This window comes from Pinus tabuliformis, chromosome 1_2 (assembly GCF_031772625.1).
Source record: "Pinus tabuliformis cultivar Carrire ecotype Pingquan chromosome 1_2, CPIR1, whole genome shotgun sequence".
Classification (NCBI taxonomy): domain Eukaryota; kingdom Viridiplantae; phylum Streptophyta; class Pinopsida; order Pinales; family Pinaceae; genus Pinus; species Pinus tabuliformis.
The window spans coordinates 499,654,843-499,673,845 of NC_142298.1; the positions used below are offsets into that span (position 1 = coordinate 499,654,843).

General features: G+C 37.4%; 3 pseudogenes; 1 reads left to right on the forward strand and 2 right to left on the reverse strand.

Moving 5' to 3' along the window:
- Positions 1 to 12,922: 12,922 nt before the first annotated feature.
- LOC149206527 (calcineurin B-like protein 3 pseudogene) lies at positions 12,923 to 13,792 on the forward strand (annotated as a pseudogene).
- Positions 13,793 to 15,108: 1,316 nt separating this feature from the next.
- LOC149206528 (small ribosomal subunit protein eS28 pseudogene) lies at positions 15,109 to 15,445 on the reverse strand (annotated as a pseudogene).
- Positions 15,446 to 17,986: 2,541 nt separating this feature from the next.
- Positions 17,987 to 18,321, reverse strand: LOC149206529 (small ribosomal subunit protein eS28 pseudogene; annotated as a pseudogene).
- Between the last annotated feature and the right edge of the window lie 682 nt (positions 18,322 to 19,003).

Genomic DNA, 19,003 nt, shown 5'->3' on the forward strand with positions numbered 1-19,003 from the left:
GCTATAAATGGGACAAGATTGACCTTTATTCCTTCTACCAATAGAGTCATGGCCACCGATTCTAATTCTCTAAACTTTACTTTGTCATCATCACTAGAGTCATATGTAGGCTTCTTAACCTTTCCTTCAAGTTTGTTCTCTCCCTTGATTTTGTTAGACATCTTCCTTGAATATAGTAGATTCCTTCCCTGAAATAATCCTTTTGAATGGTTCCTTGATCAAGTGCTTGAGACTACCTTTTTCTTCTTTCTTGACCAAAGCTCTGAAACCATGTTAGAAAATTAGAAAGGCATACATATTTTCTTATTCTTGATAATTACTTGTGATGTTCTTGATTTTTTATTATGATTTTTTATATCTTATTTGTTTTAGTTCATCAAGAAATTACCAAAGCAATAGCACTTAAAAAAACAATGGACACCAGATGTAGGCACTATGCTAGGGAAAAACCCCCCTCGAGGCGAAAACGCAATCAAAGTTCTCTTCCTTTCAATTGTATTCTTTGAGACTCTTCACCATAGATAAAGACAAAACCTTCCCTCCACACCAAGTCAACCTCCTAGATCTTCGACCTCCTTTCCAGCAACTTCGACTATGTAACATCTTTCAGCATCAGGCATCTTCTGGGATTAGCGAAACTTGGAAGACTTCAATCTCCCAAACTAGGGCACAAAACAGAGAGAGAGAGGCACCAATTTTTTTTTTTCTTCTTCTCCTTAGACTCCACCCAACCCACACCTATTTTGGCTTCCTTAGACCCACTTCACACTTCTCTGACTTCCTTAGAGATATCAAACTAGATTGAGATGAGATAGTGTGCTTCAAATGGAATTTGAATGGTTTTATTTATATCCCTTTAGTGAGTTCAAATAGCCTCCAGTGAGGCCGACTTGATCATCTTAAGGTTGACTTGGTGTGGAGACAACATAATTTATATTTGACTCAATACTTAACATTTTTACATTATTCAAAAGCCCAAGAAGGGTCTTTTCAAAAGTCAAATGACCATATTGACTCAGAATAAATCTTGGAAGTCCTCAATGGGGACTTCGACCTAAAACATGATGACCAAAGCATGAAACCCATGATTTAATAAGTAATAATAATAATAATAATAATTTGTTTCTTTATTATTTTAACAGGTACATTACATGATGACTCAAATACATTAATGAAGATCGAATCTAGTTACATTTTCCAACAATTTTGGAGGAAGTTTTCTAGTTTTGGAGAGTCGGGAGAGAAGGCCATATTATTTCTCTAGGAGGTTGCACAGAGCCTCAAGAGGGCAGTTCAATTTAGCTGAGTAGGAGGAGGATTCAGTTGTTTGAGTTTGAGATAATTTTCCAGAGGGTCAAATGATACTTTCTAGAGCAGCAGAAGTCAGTCATAGGTAGATTCATGGTAGGATTGGGCTAAGTGTTTGAGGGTCTGCGCAGGGGTGACATTGAAGTTGCGCAGAGGGTCTAAGTTTTCCATTTCGAGTGGATACACTGAGTTGGGACTACTTGTGGAGGAGGGTAAATTCCCTCAGATATTTTTTCCATTATTTCTCTTAGGAAAGATCATCAGTTTGGCATCCATTTCATTGTACTAATAATTTCAGTGTTGCATAGTAATAAAACCCTCGGTCGTTGAACCAATTTTCTCACATTCAGTTTTTTGGGTATAATTGTCTAAAAATAATTGTGTCAAAGTTATTATGTGTGCTAGCATTTCTCAGTTTCTAGCATTTTATTTTCCACAATACTTTTATTGTTGAAAAATTGCAGTGTGATTTATTCGTTCTTTTCCATGGAAAATAAATTGCACAATAATTAATTTATAGTTAGAAGAATAAAATAGTTGTGCAAACTAGACTTGCAAATTTTCACATGGTATCAGAGCACAGATGACAGAGAGGAGGGTCAGAGATGAAGAGGGAGAAATTCGTTGTTCAGAGAGAGCAATAGTATGATTTTTCCAGGGGTTGCACAGTGCCTAGTCGGGCAATGCAAATTGTTGGATAGGGGGTCGAATTTCCAGTTGTAAAGTGCAGGAACAGTTGAATTATCAGGGAAGTGATTCAAGTGAACAGAAGGTGAGAAACACAATAGTTTTCACAAAGCATATTTCTTATCAGGGTGCAGTTGTTTTGAACTAGTTTGCAGTAGCAAAATCAACGCCAAGTGGAAGAGAAATTTCCCACAGAGAGGGAGTTTCTCTTAGAAGGTTTCTAATTTCATAAATCCAAGATTTCCAGTTGCAGAGGCATAACTAGCTAGCAGGCTTGTGCATTTTAGAAGGGAGTGTGAATTGCAGATTAGGTAGTCAAGTATGAGAGGAGGATATTCCTGTTTATAACCCAGTTGTGAGTTTGTAATGATGGCTTCAGTAGGACTTCGAGATCAAGATAGATTAGAGGGTGCATTGAACTATTGTATCTGGAAGGCCAGGATGGAATTTCTGCTAGAGAAATATGGTCTGAAGCAGTACGAAGAAAACATCATTGTTTTACCTACGGATCTAGATTAGCTAGTGAATTACAATAAGGAGATGACCAAGGCAAAGTGGTTGATTCTTAATGGAATTCGAGATCATATAGTCTCACATGTTGCGGTAAATAATACATCCAAAGAAATGTGGGATGTTATTTCCACATTATATCAAAATCCTTCTGAGTAGTGAAAGATGTTCCTAAAGGAAAAGCTAAGGAATGTTCAAATGTGGAAGGGTGAAAGAATAACCCCCTATCTCACCATAATTCAGGATATCTGAGATGAAATTGCAATCATAGGAGAGTCGCCTCCACCTTTAGAACTTGTGCGTTTGGCCCTCAACAGTGTCACCGAGGAGTGGGATACGTTCATCTAAGGCATTTTGGGATGAGATCATTTTCCCATATAGGACCGGATATGGGTAGATCTTAGACAAGAGGAAATGAGGTGAGCTCTAGTAAATATCTCCATCAATGACAATAGTAGCAAAGGATTGAAAGGTGTGGAGAAGGAAGAAAATGTGGCTCATGTATCAAAAGGGAAAAAAAAAGGTCCCAATCAGGGACAAGGCTCACAAGGAGAGAAGAAGAATAATAAGGATGTTTCCAAGATCAAGTGCTTCAAGTGTGCTGAGTTTGGTCGCTACAGTACCCAGTGTCCTGAGAGGAAGAAGGACAAGAAGGAGAAGAAATATCAGGTGACAACATCCACAAAGATTGATAATCTTTCCTATAGGCTAGAGGAATATTTCACCATGTATGTAGTTATGCCTCCAAGAAAGAGGTGGGGTGATGTAGAGCTTTAGTCCCAAAGTTATAGAGATTCGGGCAGGGTCCAACATAGATGCGACAAGGACATTAGTTCTAAATTGTTGTTGCAGGATCATACCTTTGCTGCAGGGTCCAACAATATTCTTGCAAGAGGATCAGTTTCAATTGGTGCAATCAGTTCCAAAGAGATAGTTGTAGACTAGCTGCAGTCATGCTGAGAGTCTCAGAGTAGTGTTGATAGCAATGTAGGAGGCATAGTGCAGAGTCAACAACAGCGCAACTTTTGCAGTGGATAGTGTAGAGGATAGTAGTAGTCAGAAACTCAGGAGACAATTGCAATACAAAGACACAGTTTATTCATATACTTCTTAGTTGCATTCGTAGTAGAAACAACAACAACAGTGAGAGGGAGTGTTAATTGGGTTGTAGTGTAGGTGCAAAGTTGGTAGCAATATAGGTTGTTTAGTGCAGTGTTAGTAGCAGCACAGATGCGGCATGGTTCAACTACAAAAAATAGTAGATGAATTAGATTTAGTGCAGTGGTTGATTGACAATGGTAGGCAGCTATAGTTGTCATACATCAGCAACATTTATGGGAGGATGATGCAGAGACAGAGTGTTGTAACAGTGCAACACTAGAACACCTTCCTTGCTAAGAGGGAGTGTTGTTTTTTGTAGCATCAGATGGTTTTCGAGTCTCAAACTTTATGGAGAGTCTAAAACACACGAGATCTCAAAAACCCAGAAATCATTTCTGGAAATTCCACCTAGAGATACCTCAATTAAATTAATCTATCATGATTTAAATTTTTCCTGTCTAAATTATGAAAATTAGTTAATTAATATGAATTAATTGAGAGAGGTGATAATTCTCTAGAAACTCAGACGGATCAACTCAGAAATGATCTCAACCGTCAATAATGATTTAAGTGTGGTCATTGAAGCCTCAAGTAGAGATTATAATAGGAGGTCGATGGGGTTGATGGAGAACACACAGAGTGAGAGATAGTAGAGTGAGTTCGTTGGTAGGTAGAACTATCTAGCTACATAGGTTGAGCAGAGGAAGAGAGTTTGAGCCAGAAGGGACGTAGAGGGGTAGAGACATTGATTCTAGAGGAAGTTTCCTAGTTCCAAAGAGTCAGGGGATGAGGCGTATTATTTCTCCAAGAGGCTACGTAAGGACGATGCAGAGCCTCGAGATGGAAGATCGATTTAGCTGAGCAGGAAGAGGATTAAATTATTGGAGTTCAGGTTGATTTTTAGAGAGCTAGAAGATTCTTTCCAGAGAAAAAAGAGTCAGTTAGAGGTAGATTCGTGGCAGGATTGGGCTGAAACAGTGTAAACTTTGAAACGGGAACTGATACTGTTACCTGTTTCGTAGAGATAGAAAAAAAGTGACTTGATTTTGAAAAGGGGTGATGCAAAACACACATGTTTTTTTTAGAGCATAGTTTTTGGCACTTTAAATTTTTTTATGTACATTGCGTTTTAGAATGGTGGTGATTTTCATGCTGATTTAAAAAAGTGGTAATTCCGCATCAGACCCTTTTTTAAAAGACCTTTTTTTTTACTTTAAATTTTCTAATGTATGAAATGTAAATAATTATTTTGTAAATTTAATAATTTTTGAAGTGGTCGTTTTCTTCATATTTTCTTATTTTAATTTTTTTGTAGTGAGGTTTTTATTGTTTTGTATTTTTAAATTAGAAGGTTGATATTTTGAATTTTCGATATTCTACATATTTATACATCCTTAATTAATTTTTCAATCCACATGAAATAGTTGTTTCTAAAAAACAATATTTTTTAACAATGGACATAAAAATAACCATTTTTAACATAAATATAACTAAAAAAACTACACATCTTGATAATTTTTTGCTAGAATTGACATGTCAAAATCACAATTTTTATACGAAAATTTTAACTAAAAATGGTTAAATAATAGTTTTTTTAATGAATTTCATGTCAAAAAAATAATAATAATCATTTTTTTTTCAAAAAATAATGATTAACTTAAAAATTAATGCGAAAATTACATATTACAAATATTGAACACATAACAGTATCAGTTCCTGTAATCGGAATCGAATAACCACCGCCCAACTGCCCATGGGGGTGGCTATCCAATTCTCGGAATCGAATAGCCACCGCCTGGCCACCCCCACGGGCGGCCGAGCGGTGGCCATCTGATTCTGAGAATCAGATAGCCACCGCCTGGCCACCCCCATGGGTGGCTGGCCGGTGGCTATCTGTTTCCGAGAATCGGATAGCCAGGGCGGTGGCTATCCAATTCCGAGAATCGGATAGCCACCGCCCAGCCACCCGTGAGGGTGGCCGGGTGGTGGCTATCTGATTCTCAGAATCGGATAGCCACCTCAGATAGCCACCGCCCGACCACCCCCACAGGTGGCTGGGCGGTGGCTATCCGATTCCGAGAATCGGATAGCCACCCCCACAGACATCTAGGTGATGGCTATTCGATTCCGAGAATTGGATAGCCACCCCCACAGGCATCCGGGTGATGGCTATTCGATTCCGAGAATCGGATAGCCACCCCCACGGGTGGTCGAGCGATGGCTATTCGATTTTGAGAATCAGATAACCACCCCCACCAGCGGTCAGGTGATGGTTATCTGATTCTCGGAATCAGATAACCACCCCCACCGACGGTCAAGCGGTGGCTATCTGATTCTCAGAATCAGATAACTACTCCCTAACCGCCCTTGAGGTGGATATCTGATTCTCAGAATCGGATAGCCACTGTTCGGTCGCCAGTGGCCACCCCCAAGGGCGGCAGAGCGATGGCTATCTGATTCTGAGAATCAGATAACCACCACCCGGCCACTCCCAAAGCGGCTAAGTGGTGGCTATTCGATTCCGAGAGTCGGATAGCCACCGTCCAACCGCCCGTGGTGATAGCCAGGAAGTGCCTATTCAATTCTGCGTGGTGGCTATCCGATTCCCAGAATCAGAAACCATCGCCCAACCACCCGTGGGGGTGGCCGGGAAGTGGCTATTCGATTCTCGGAATCGAATAGCCACCGCCCGACCACCCGGGCGGTCGCTATCCGATTCCATCGAATAGCCATTGCTCGACTGCTCGTGGGGGAGGTGGCCGATAAAATTGTTTTTTTTTAAATAAAAAATAAATTTTGTTAAATATGTTTATTGTATTTAAATATATATAAATTTTAAATGTTTATATATATATATATATTAAAAAAATATCAAAAATATATTTAGCTTTTTTTAATTTTAATGTTTTTTTTGAAAATGATGTTTAATTTGAAAATATGTATTTTTTTTTATATTTTAATTGTTTTTCCGGTTTTTATTTTATTTTTAATTTCAGCGTATTTTCGTCTTTTAGGGTTTTTTGAAAATGTTTTTAATCTTAATTTTTGTAGTTTAAAAAAAAAAAAATAGTTCTTTGTTCTATTTTTTTTAATCTAGTTTGTTTTTAATTTTATTTTATTTTTTTAGTTTTTCTTAATGCTTTTTAAAAATTTCCTATTGTTACTTAATTTATAGTTTATTTATTTCCAAATTTTTTTATGGTTTACCACATTAAAAAAATGTTATTTTTTTGAAAATATGTTTTTCTTATTATTTATTTCTTTAAATTTTTTTAATTTTTTAATTCTTATATTTTATAGGTTAATTTTGTTTTTTGTTTTTTTTTAACACACTTTTATGATTGATTTTTTTTTTTTAATTTTATGTTTTGTTTTTAATATATATTTTTATTTATGTTGTGGTATTTTTTCTTTACTTTTTTTGTGTTTTTTTCATTGTTTTTATTTTTAATTTTATGTTTTCATTATTTTTTTGAAATTTTAATGTTTTTCGGAGTCGTAACAAAATCTTTTATACCATTATTTCAAAATGTTGAAAATTTACCAAAAAAAAAAGGTCTTATTCGAGCATCAACACTTTTCATTTTGAGAGTGTTTTTTGCACATAAAAAATCGGTTTTAATGACATTTTTTTAAAATGTTGAAAATTAACCCTAAAAAAAAAATGCATCATTCCATTATTAGCACTTTTCATTTTCAGGTTGGTTTTTGCACAATTTTTGCACAAAAAATTCATTCTCACTGCCATTTTTAAAACATGTTCAAAATTGACGCTAAAAAAAAACCATCATTCTAGTATACACACTTTTCGTTTTTAGCACTGTTTTTCATGTTTTTTCAGGGTTTTTTGGGCAGAGTTCTCGTTTGAGTTTATAGTTCCCATTTCAAAGTTTACATTTTTCTGAGCGTTTGAGGGCATGCACAAGGGTGACATAGAAGCTTCTTAGACGGTCTGATATTTCTAGTTTGAGTGTCCAAACTGAGCCAGGATTGCTCGTGGATGAGGTTAAATCCCCTCATATATATTTTTTAGTATTTCTCTCAGGAAATATTACTAGTTTGGCATCCATTTCATTGTACTCAAAATTTCACTGCTACATAATAATAAAACCCTTAACTTTTGCACTGGTTTTCCCACATTGGGTTTTTCTAGGGACAATTGTCCAAAAATAACTGTGTCAAAATTACTGTGTGTATGCTGGCATTTTATTTTCTGCAGTATTTTTATTGGTGAAAAATTTCAATTTGATTTATTCATTATTTGTCATAGCAAATAAACTGCACAATAATTAATTTACAGTTAGAAGAATAAATTTCCAGTTGTTGCAATTAGACTTTCAAATTTTCACACAAAGTTCTAGGAATAGTGCTTCCATAGATAGATCCCATCAGGGGGATCTACATTGGTGTTTCCATCAGGATCATTATATTCATGTAAGTGCGGGATCCATAGTCCACAGAGACATGATGAGTATCATGTTTCTTGATTATAGGAACAATGTTGTAAACCCATGTGGGAGATGCATGAGGCAGATCCCAAAAGTTGAGACATAGACAGATATGACCTTGCTGCTTTGGGACAAGAACTAGGTGGGAAACCCATTTTCACACGTCTAATGCAAATCCATCTAGTCATAAATATACACAAATAAAAACAAGGTTTTTGATGACAAAAACGATACTAGAAATCAGCATAATACACCACTAGTCAGCAGAGTGGATGACTCAAACCATAGAAGTCATTGAAGCAGAGAAGGACACCTCATAGCATGTGGGTCCAAGTGGAAAGGACAAAGGAAAAGATGCAAAAGAGACAGAGCTAGAGTAGGAATAGGATACCTAGGACCCTCTCAATGACGAAGAAGCAATAGAGGAATATTTGTTCATCACTAAGAAAAGGCTATAGTGCCTACAACGAGTGCAAGGAAGAAGCAGAAGGCAAACAAATCTAAGGGCACAATACCACTTGTCCTTACTGATGGGGACATCAACGAAATTGGAGACAAAGTCTAGGAAGTAACAGCAGAAACATGGGATAGGATTGATAATCACTACAGAGCGCTCTTGGCAGATGTTCAACAAGGTATTGCAAAGTTAAAGGCATTGTCATAGACAACCAGACAACTGGAATAGACAAGTCAACCACTGCAGCCATAACAACAAATAGAAACAACATTTGGATTAAGGATTATCAGATACCATCTGAGCTTTACAGTTTGAATCAATCGAAAACAAAGAGAGAACAAAAGGGTGGGACCATGTCAATATGAACATCACTGCACTACCAACTTAGATATTGCATGATTTCCACCAAGGTATACCAACTGAACTGCGGGAGCGAGAAAAACGCACTTCACTATTAAATATTCAAGTGGAGAATGAAAGAGCTTCTCTGAAGAAGGAGATCGATCAGCTAGTTAAGGAAAGGGATAGAGCACACCATCAACAACATCAGCTAGAGGAAGTCATCGCAAAAACTTGTAGTGAAGTTCTAGATGTAAAGGTCCACGAAGAAGAGTCACCAACAGAGAAGGTTGCGAAACTCGGCCTCGCAATAAGGGATTAAAAGAATAAGTTTGCGGAAATGAAGTTCGAGTATGAAGTGAAGATTACTGAGTTGCAAATGAGGTTGCATCCAATCACGCCACCAAAAGTACGCAAGTACTAAGTAGAGGGAAATGGCTCTAAAATCTTCAACGAAAGGCATCTCCGACATAGTGGTAGACTGTGGCAAACTACTAGTTGAAAGTATGCAGATTTGGACCTCATTGCAGGAGGATCCAAACATTTAGAGGATTGAAGAGGAGCTCTAGACGAAGCATAAGCAGTTGGAAGAACTCTGGGAAACTGCAAAGACCTTACCAATCTTGCAAAGGCTCACCAGAACAATCGAAGGACAGGCTCTTAAAAAGCAGATTGACAACCTTCAAAGAAAAGAGTATATTTTGACATAAATGACTCAGCCATGGCAGGATGAGGCCCTCCATCTTTTTTAAGAAATAGACGATAGGCTCAAGGAGCTACAATAGAGGGAGAAATAAGTGCTACAGAAGATTATCGGACCAACAACAAAGGCACTACTGGAGGAAGTGTGTCGAGAGGAGAAACAGGTAGCAGAAATAATTCAACAGTATAATGAGGCCTACATGAGCATCGTAGCAAAGATTCGGGGCACAACAGCTGAGTGACTCAGGATGAGTCACATGTGAGTGTTGGGGGCCTATTGGGCGCAGCCCAATTTGGCCAGATTTTGTGCAGATTTGGGGACAAATCCAAGTTTTGTGGAAGTGCATAGTAGAAAGGATGTTGCGGAGTACAAAGTGAACCATGCAGCAGAGCAGCGAAGCATGACGAAGACCGCGCAACAGAGCAGCAGAGCACGACGAAGACCGCGCAACATCGGGGCTTCTCGGAAAAGCCCCTTCCTTTTTGTAAAAACATTAAAATATTGTAAAATTGTTGGTTTTGGGGCATAATCCCTTGTACTTCGGAAACCATGGTATCGGGTCCATGGTAATGTAACGATGTAACTCCTCATGTAATAAACAATGTAAACTTTGAAACGGGAACTGATACTATTACCCGTTTCGTAGAGATAGCAAAAAGGTGACCTGATTTTGAAAAGGGGTGATGCAGAACAAACATGTTTTTTTTAGAGCATAGTTTTTGGAAGGAATGTCATGGGAAGGATAGTTTTATGTACATTGCGTTTTAGAATGGTAGTGATTTTCATGCTGATTTTAAGTGAGTATTCTGCATCACCCCCTTTTTTTAAAAGACCTATTTTTTGGCTTTAAATTTTCTAATGTATAAAATGTAAATAATTATTTTGTAAATTTGATCATTTTTGAAGTGGTCGTTTTCTTCACATTTTCTTGTTTTTTATTTTAATTTTAACTTCTTTTTTTAGTGAGGTTTTTATTGTTTTGCATTTTTAAATTAGGAGGTCGATATTTAGAATTTTCGATATTCTACAAATATCCTTAATTAATTTTTCAATCCACATGAAATAATTGTTTCTAAAAAACAATATTTTTTAACAATGGACATAAAAATAATCATTTTTAACATAAATATAACTAAAAAACTACACATTTTGACAATTTTTTTGCTAGAATTGACATGTCAAAATCACAATTTTTATACGATAATTTTAACTAAAAATAGTTAAATAATAGCTTTTTTTTATGAATTTCATGTCAAAAAAATAATAATAATCACTTTTTTTTTTCAAAAAATAATGATTAACTTAAAAATCAATGCGAAAATCACATATTACAAATATTGAATGAATAACAACCCTAATTGAGTGTTTATTCTTCTCATAAAATGTCAAAGTCAAAACATTGCAAAGCTTGATTTACAAGCATAACTTAAATTTAATCAACAATGTCACGTAATCCAAACTCTTCGTCCTCTAGAGTTTCATCATTGTCTTCTTCCACAATATTTTCTGTTTCCTTTTGCTCATTTTCCTCTTCTAATGGGTCTTTGATGTCTGCGAATCTCCCAATGTATGTCTTTCCAAACAATCCATGTAATGGTGGTTGGGGTTCCTTTGCCTTTTTTGCCACACGTGATTCACTAAAGTCCCCATTCTTCAACCCAATTTCTTGCATTGCATCTGGAAGAAATTGAAGAGCATTAATTCTTTGCTGAATGAAATTGCACTGTAATGGATCTTTCTCAATTGCAATGCAATTTCTTCCTTTTTGAAGGCAGCATGCTAGTGTTGTACCTAATTATTAAGCACAAAAGAAATAACGAAGTAAATTAGTACAATGACATATTAATTAAAAAAAGAACATATTGAAATTCAATTCCATATAACAAAACTTACCTGAGATAGAAAATAAATCCAGAACACAATCTCCTTCATTTGACTGTCGCAAAGACATGGCTAAATCGAGCTCCTAAATAACATTGGGTTACATTGTTTAAGTGCTCAAATAGCTCGATCGAGCGCTTAAAAATGGCTCAATTGAGCAATCATTTTTCCCACCCAAATGTGCCATCTCTTGCCAAAAAGTGTAACCCAGCTCCATGCTTTCACCCTTATAGATTATGAATTTTTAACAATCTATATCCTAATTATTCTTATTATCCAATTTTAAGGTCATAACCAAGACAGACACCAAATTGGTGTATGAAACCCCCTTGTTTGTGGGATAAGAGACCCACCTCCATGCAACGATTTGATTATTGTCTACGAAGGCATACCTCCTCTAACCCCTTCTGGTTTTTGAACCTATGACCTCTTAGGAGGAAACACATACTCTTAACCATTAGGCACTTGACTTGAGATGCCTCATGTTTAACTCTAATGTTATAGGAGCATTTTCTCAAGAACTCTATCCAATAATTGGACCTCACACACTCTATTGAACCCTAATTTCAATTCTGTGGAATTTCAAAGTTTACCCTCCAAAACTCATTTAAGGCCATAAATCACACTTAATATTGGTTTACTATATTTGTGAAATTTCTAATTCTTTATAACTAATCATTTAGTTTGGGTTGTTGTTTCTAAAAGGGTATGGCCCAAAGCTTAATTATGTCCAATGTCACTTCATAATCTAATGATATGTAAGAAAGATCTCTTCCACTTGAATTAATAAGACAACAGAAACCTCACATACTCAAAACAAACATATTGAAAACCAATTTGATTCAATAGACCTAATCAAAACGAATAAAATCATTTTTCACATAAATGGCTTATTGAGATCAGTTTTTCATATTGTACAACTGTACATCGATTGTGAGGACAGGGTGGACCCACCTCATCGACCCACCAATAGTTGGGGGTCCAAGCCCTTATACAAAGTGTTTTACCTCGATCCAGTGTCGATGGCTATATATATACACGTGGCCTACCTCCTGCCCCCATCGGGTACTTACACACACCGACCATTCCATTGATATCTGGGTCAAGTTATACATGTACTGGGGTCATTTTAATTACATTGATTAATTTTAAAATGAATATATATCACTTTTCTTATGAACCCAAACGATTATTGATTCAAGGTTATAAGCAACCTGAGTCGAACGGTTTATGTTGAATTAATCCTGGGCCGAACTATTTACGACATTTTGCACTTATTAATTTGGCATTGTATAATTCGAGTGGGTGACTTCATTGGCCCATTTTAAAGGTGAATAAAAAAACAAAAGTTGCATCTTAAATATGATTCTCCGACTTCAAGACTATACATATATGTGTGTTAAAATGTATTATGTTGAATTAATCCTGGGCCGAACTATTTACGACAATTTGCACTTATTAATTTGGGCATTGTATAATTCGAGCACACCGGATCCTTTGAAGCTTATCGTTTCCAAGGAACGGGCCGGTGTACGCTCTATGTCGTTAGGAGCGGAGTTGCTTGGGGTTTTCCTTTATCGGTATGGAGAGTGTTGTTGAGTTGAAAATATCATGTTGCAGTGCCTAGAGGGAATCAGCAAGTTGATAGATTGTTTTGTACAGTCGTTTGATATAAAAGTCTTCAAAAATGTCCAAGGACTGAAAGATCCCGAGACAATAGCAAGTGAAACAGTTTTAAGTGTTAGTGAAGTAGAAGCTCTGTATGAGCTGTTTAAGAAGATTAGCAGTGCTGTGATTGATGATGGTCTGATCAATAAGGAAGAGTTTCAACTAGCCTTATTCAAGACTAACAAGAAGGAGAGCCTTTTTGCAGACAGGGTGTTTGACTTGTTCGATACAAAGCGTAATGGCCTGTTAGGATTTGAAGAGTTTGCATGTGCTCTCTCAGTGTTTCATCCAAATGCTCCCATAGACGATAAAATAGAATTTTCCTTCCAACTTTATGACCTAAAGCAGAAAGGCTTTATTGGGAGAAAAGAGGTGAAACAAATGGTCGTAGCTACCCTTGCAGAATCTGGCATGAACCTTTCAGATGATGTAGTTGAAAGTATCATTGATAAGACATTCGAGGAGGCGGATACAAAACATGATGGGAAGATCGACAAGGATGAGGGGAGGAGTCTCCTTCTGCGGCATCCTTCTCTGTTAAAAAACATGACTCTTCCATATCTAAAGGATATCACAACATCGTTCCCAAGCTTTGTGTTTCACTCCCAGGTGGAGGATACATGATTATACTCCAGTGGTCATCTGGTAGTCGTAAATGCACAAAAATGTAGCATGCAGTGGTGTGCAGGGGTGCATATTTATGGCTAAAGGTGCAAGAAAGTTCTGCAAATTCTCAATAATTGTTCTCAGTTCATCCTTACAGAAGCAACTTGCAGAAAACACGTTGAATTTACATTTTATCTTTTTCTTGTGTAAAACAGATTGGATGCCCAGTAAGCACTGTTTGGGGCAATTCTGAGAATCGCCGGGTGGTGGGGCGATTCTCAGAATCGCCCCAAATGGTCGTAGCTACCCTTGTAGAATCTGGCATGAACCTTTCAGATGATGTAGCTGAAAATATCATTGATAAGACATTCAAGGAGGCAGACATTCGAGGAGGCGAATACAAAACATGATGGGAAGATCGACAAGGATGAGTGGAGGAGTCTCGTTCTACGGCATCCTTCTCTGTTAAAAAACATGACTCTTCCATATCTAAAGGATATCACAACATCGTTCACAAGCTTTGTGTTTCACTCCCAGGTGGAGGATGCATGATCCAGTACGGCCAATTACTTTCACCACAACTGCCAATTTCACACCGTTATCCATGACTTCCTCGAAGACGATTGCTCACGTTGAAAGCTCCGATATATGTGCGAACTCCACCGAATCGCTGGAGATGTGTGTATCGGGCGTGTTGAGAGCGAGTACTTTTACTGTTTGTGTGTGAGAGTGAGAATTATCATAATACCCAGAGGAAAATTGGTGGGGCGATTCTGAGAATCGTCGGGTGGCAGGGTGATTCTTAGAATCACCCATGTGCCCACGCCCGCATGTGAGAGTGAGAATTATCATAATACCTAGAGGAAAATTGGTAAATTGGTGGGGCGATTTTGAGAATCGCCCTGCCACCCGGCGATTCTCAGAATTGGCCTAGCATCAATGAAAATCGCCCCAAACAATAATATGTTAATGGAAATGGTGATGATATCTCGATTATGAAATTTGAGATGTTGTCTCATAGCTCCTCCCACGAAAAGTTGTTTTCCAACTCCATGCACGCTTTTATCAGTTGTTTCTTATAGATCGATGCAAAATAACTTCTCTACATAGCAATTGACATGGAGGTCACTCTATACATTACAATAATGAGACGTAGAATAATATGACATGATGTAAAAGATAATTTCATGCTGTGAGTTTGGATACATATTTGAATTTTATTTGTATATGATTTGGATTGCTAATTTTCACTGTTTTTTTTTCACAGAAAATCTTCAGTACAGTAATTTTAATTTCATTCCAGATGCAAAAATAAACAGTTACTGTTTCGATTCCCCATCAAGTATGACAGGCTTCATACTTTAATTGTAAAATTCTAGATTACATATCACATATCATTTATAGCCTCACTCATTGATCCCTTTGCATCGAAAACAATAGCAAACACTACACTACAAAATAATGCAGAAACAGAACACATAACAATATAAGTTATTCCCTTCTCACTTTAAGTCCGATGTTATAATCTAAACAACATAATTAGCGCAATCTCCTCGCTTCCCTTTCAGATTCTAGCAAAGTAAGGACATCACCTTCTCTGACAGGTCCTTTTACATTCCTCATGATCAGTCGATTCTGATCATCCAAAAATTTTACTTGGACCTGTGTAACTTGACCTCTTGATCCAGTACGACCAATTACTTTCACCACAACTGCAAATTTCACACAGGTATCCATGACTTCCTGCGTAGATATGTATCAAACTAAGCGATTAATGCTATATGACAATCAAAATAACTTGAAAGAGGTAGTTCACTAAACTACAATAACAATCTTCAGTAAAAAATGGAAGAAAAAAAGAAGTTTGATTATATTTGCGTGCTTTAGAAAATAAAGGAATAATGAAGACAACCAAATACATTTCTTGTATTTACGACATAGACATACTTTAGAATCCATGTCAATGACTTTCTAAATGCATGCATATTTACTCTTACATTTTTGTAAGAACCACACTTAAAAGTCTATCTCAACAACTCACTCTACAATGCTTTGTAACGTAATACTTTGTTTGACTAATGGTGTTTGACTAAAGAGACCGGCGTAACATAATACATCTCTGAATAACAGACCATTCTTACTCATTTTCCATTAGACCATTCAAGTGTGTTTTCTAGTCAATTCATCTTTATCTAAGATATTTACACGAAAATTGATTGAGATTATGGTTTTCAGCTTGATTAAGAAGACTTTTAAAATGACCATGTTAAGCATAAAGGAATGGAAACAGATTGGATGCCCAGTAAGCACTATTTGGGGCGATTCTGAGAATCGCTGGACCGCTCCACCACCAGTTGTGGTGGCTGGGCGATTCTCAGAATTGCCCCAAATGGTCGTAGCTACCCTTGTAGAATCTGGCTTGAACCTTTCAGATGATGTAGTTGAAAGTATCATTGATAAGACATTCGAGGAGGCAGATACAAAACATGATGGGAAGATCGACAAGGATGAGTGGAGGAGTCTCGTTCTGCAGCATTCTTCTCTGTTAAAAAACATGACTCTGAGAATCACCGCCACCGCCCCGCCACTAGTTGTGGTGGCGGGGCGATTCTGGCGGGGCGATTCTCAGAATCACCCCAAATGGTCGTAGCTACCCTTGCAGAATCTGGCATGAACCTTTCAGATGATGTAGTTGAAAGTATCATTGATAAGACATTTGAGGAGGCAGATACAAAACATGATGGGAAGATCGACAAGGATGAGTAGATGAGTCTCGTTCTGCGACATCTTTCTCTGTTAAAAAACATGAGTCTTCCATATCTAAAGGATATCACAACATCGTTCCCAAGCTTTGTGTTTCACTCCCAGGTGGAGGATACATGATTATACTCCAGTGGTCATCTGGTAGCCGTAAATGCACAAAAATGTAGCATGCAGTGGTGTGCAAGGGTGTTCATTATCATTGCATATTTATGGCTAAAGGTGCAAGAAAGTTCTGCAAATTCTCAATAATTGTTCTCAGTTCATCCTTACAGAAGCAACTTGCAGAAAACACGTTGACTTTACATTTTAGCTTTTTCTTGTGTAAAACAGATTGGATGCCCAGTAAGCACTGTTTGGGGCGATTCTGAGAATCGCCCCGCCACCAGTTGTGGTGGCGAGGCAGTGGCGGGGCGATTCTCAGATTGCCCCAAATGGTCGTAGCTACCCTTGTAGAACCTGGCATGAACCTTTCAGATGATGTAGTTGAAAGTATCATTGATAAGACATTCGAGGAGGTGTACATTTGAGGAGGCGGATACAAAACATGATGGGAAGATCGACAAGGATGAGTGGAGGAGTCTCGTTCTGTGGCATCCTTCTCTGTTAAAAAAAATGACTCTTCCATATCTAAAGGATATCACAACATCGTTCCCAAGCTTTGTGTTTCACTCCCAGGTGGAGGATACATGATCCAGTACGGCCAATTACTTTCACCACAACTGCCAATTTCACACCGCTATCCATGACTTCCTCGAAGACGATTGCTCACGTTGAAAGCTCTGATATCTGTGCGAACTCCACTGAATCACCGGAGATGTGTGTATCGGGCATGTTGAGAGCGAGTACTTTTACTGTTTGTGTGTGAGAGTGAGAATTATCATAATACCCAGAGGAAAATTGGTGGGGCGATTCTGAGGATCGTTGGGTGGCAGGGCGATTCTCAGAACCGCTCATGTGCCCACGCCCGCATGTGAGAGTGAGAATTATCATAATACCCAGAGGAAAATTGGTAAATTGGTGGGGCGATTCTGAGAATCGCCCCAACATCAATGAAAATCACCCCAAACAATAATATGTTAATGGAAATGATGATGATAGCTCGATTATGAAATTTGAGATGTTGTCTCATAGCTCCTCCCACGAAAAGTTGTTTTCCAACTCCATGCACGCTTTTATCAGTTGTTTCTTATAGATCGATGCAAAATAACTTCTTTGCATAGCAATTGACTTGGAGGTCACTCTGTACATTACAACAATGAGACGTAGAATAATATGACACGATGGAAAAGATAATGTCATGCTGTGAGTTTGGATACATATTTGAATTTTATTTGTATATGATTTGGATTGCTAATTTTCACTGTTTTTTTTTTCACAGAAAATCTTCAGTACAGTAATTTGAATTTCATTCCAGATGCAAAAATAAATAGTTACTATTTCGATTCCCCATCAAGTATGACAGGCTTCATACTTTAATTATAAAATTCTAGATTACATATCACAGATCATTTATAGCCTCACTCATTGATCCCTTTGCATCGAAAACAATAGCAAACACTACACTACAAAATAATGCAGAAACAGAACACATAACAATATAAGTTATTCCCGTCTCACTTTAAGTCCAATGTTATAATCTAAACAACATAATTAGCGCAATCTCCTTGCTTCCCTTTCAGATTCTAGCAAAGTAAGGACATCACCCTCTCTGACAGGTCCTTTTACATTCCTCATGATCAGTCGATTCTGATCATCCAAAAATTTTACTCGGACCTGTGTAACTTGACCTCTTGATCCAGTACGGCCAATTACTTTCACCACAACTGCCAATTTCACACCGGTATCCATGACTTCCTGCTTAGATATGTATCAAACTAAGCGATTAATGCTATATGACAATCAAAATAACTTGAAAGAGGTAGTTCACTAAACTACAATAACAATCTTCAGTAAAAAATGGAAGAAAAACAAAGTTTGATCATATTTGCGTGCTGTAGAAAATAAAGGACTCATGAAGACAGCCAAATACATTTCTTGTATTTATGACATAGACATACTTTAGAATCCATGTCAACAACTTTCTAAATGCATGCATATTTACTCTTACATTTTTGTAAGAACCACACTTAAAAGTCTATCTCAACAACTCACTCTACAATGCTTTGTAACGTAATACTTTGTTTGACTAATGGTGTTTGACTAAAGATACCGGCGTAACATAATACATCTTTGAATAACAGACCATTCTTACTCGTTTTCCATTAGACCATTCAAGTGTGTTTTCTAGTCAATTCATCTTTATCTAAGATATTTACATGAAAATTGATTGAGATTATGGTTTTCACCTTGATTAAGAAGACTTTTAAAATGACCATGTTAAGCATAAAGGAATGGAAACAGATTGGATGCCCATTAAGCACTATTTGGGGTGATTCTGAGAATCGCTGGACTACTCCGCCACCAGTTGTGGTGGCGGGGCGATTCTCAGAATCGCCCCAAATGGTCGTAGCTACCCTTGCAGAATCTGGCATG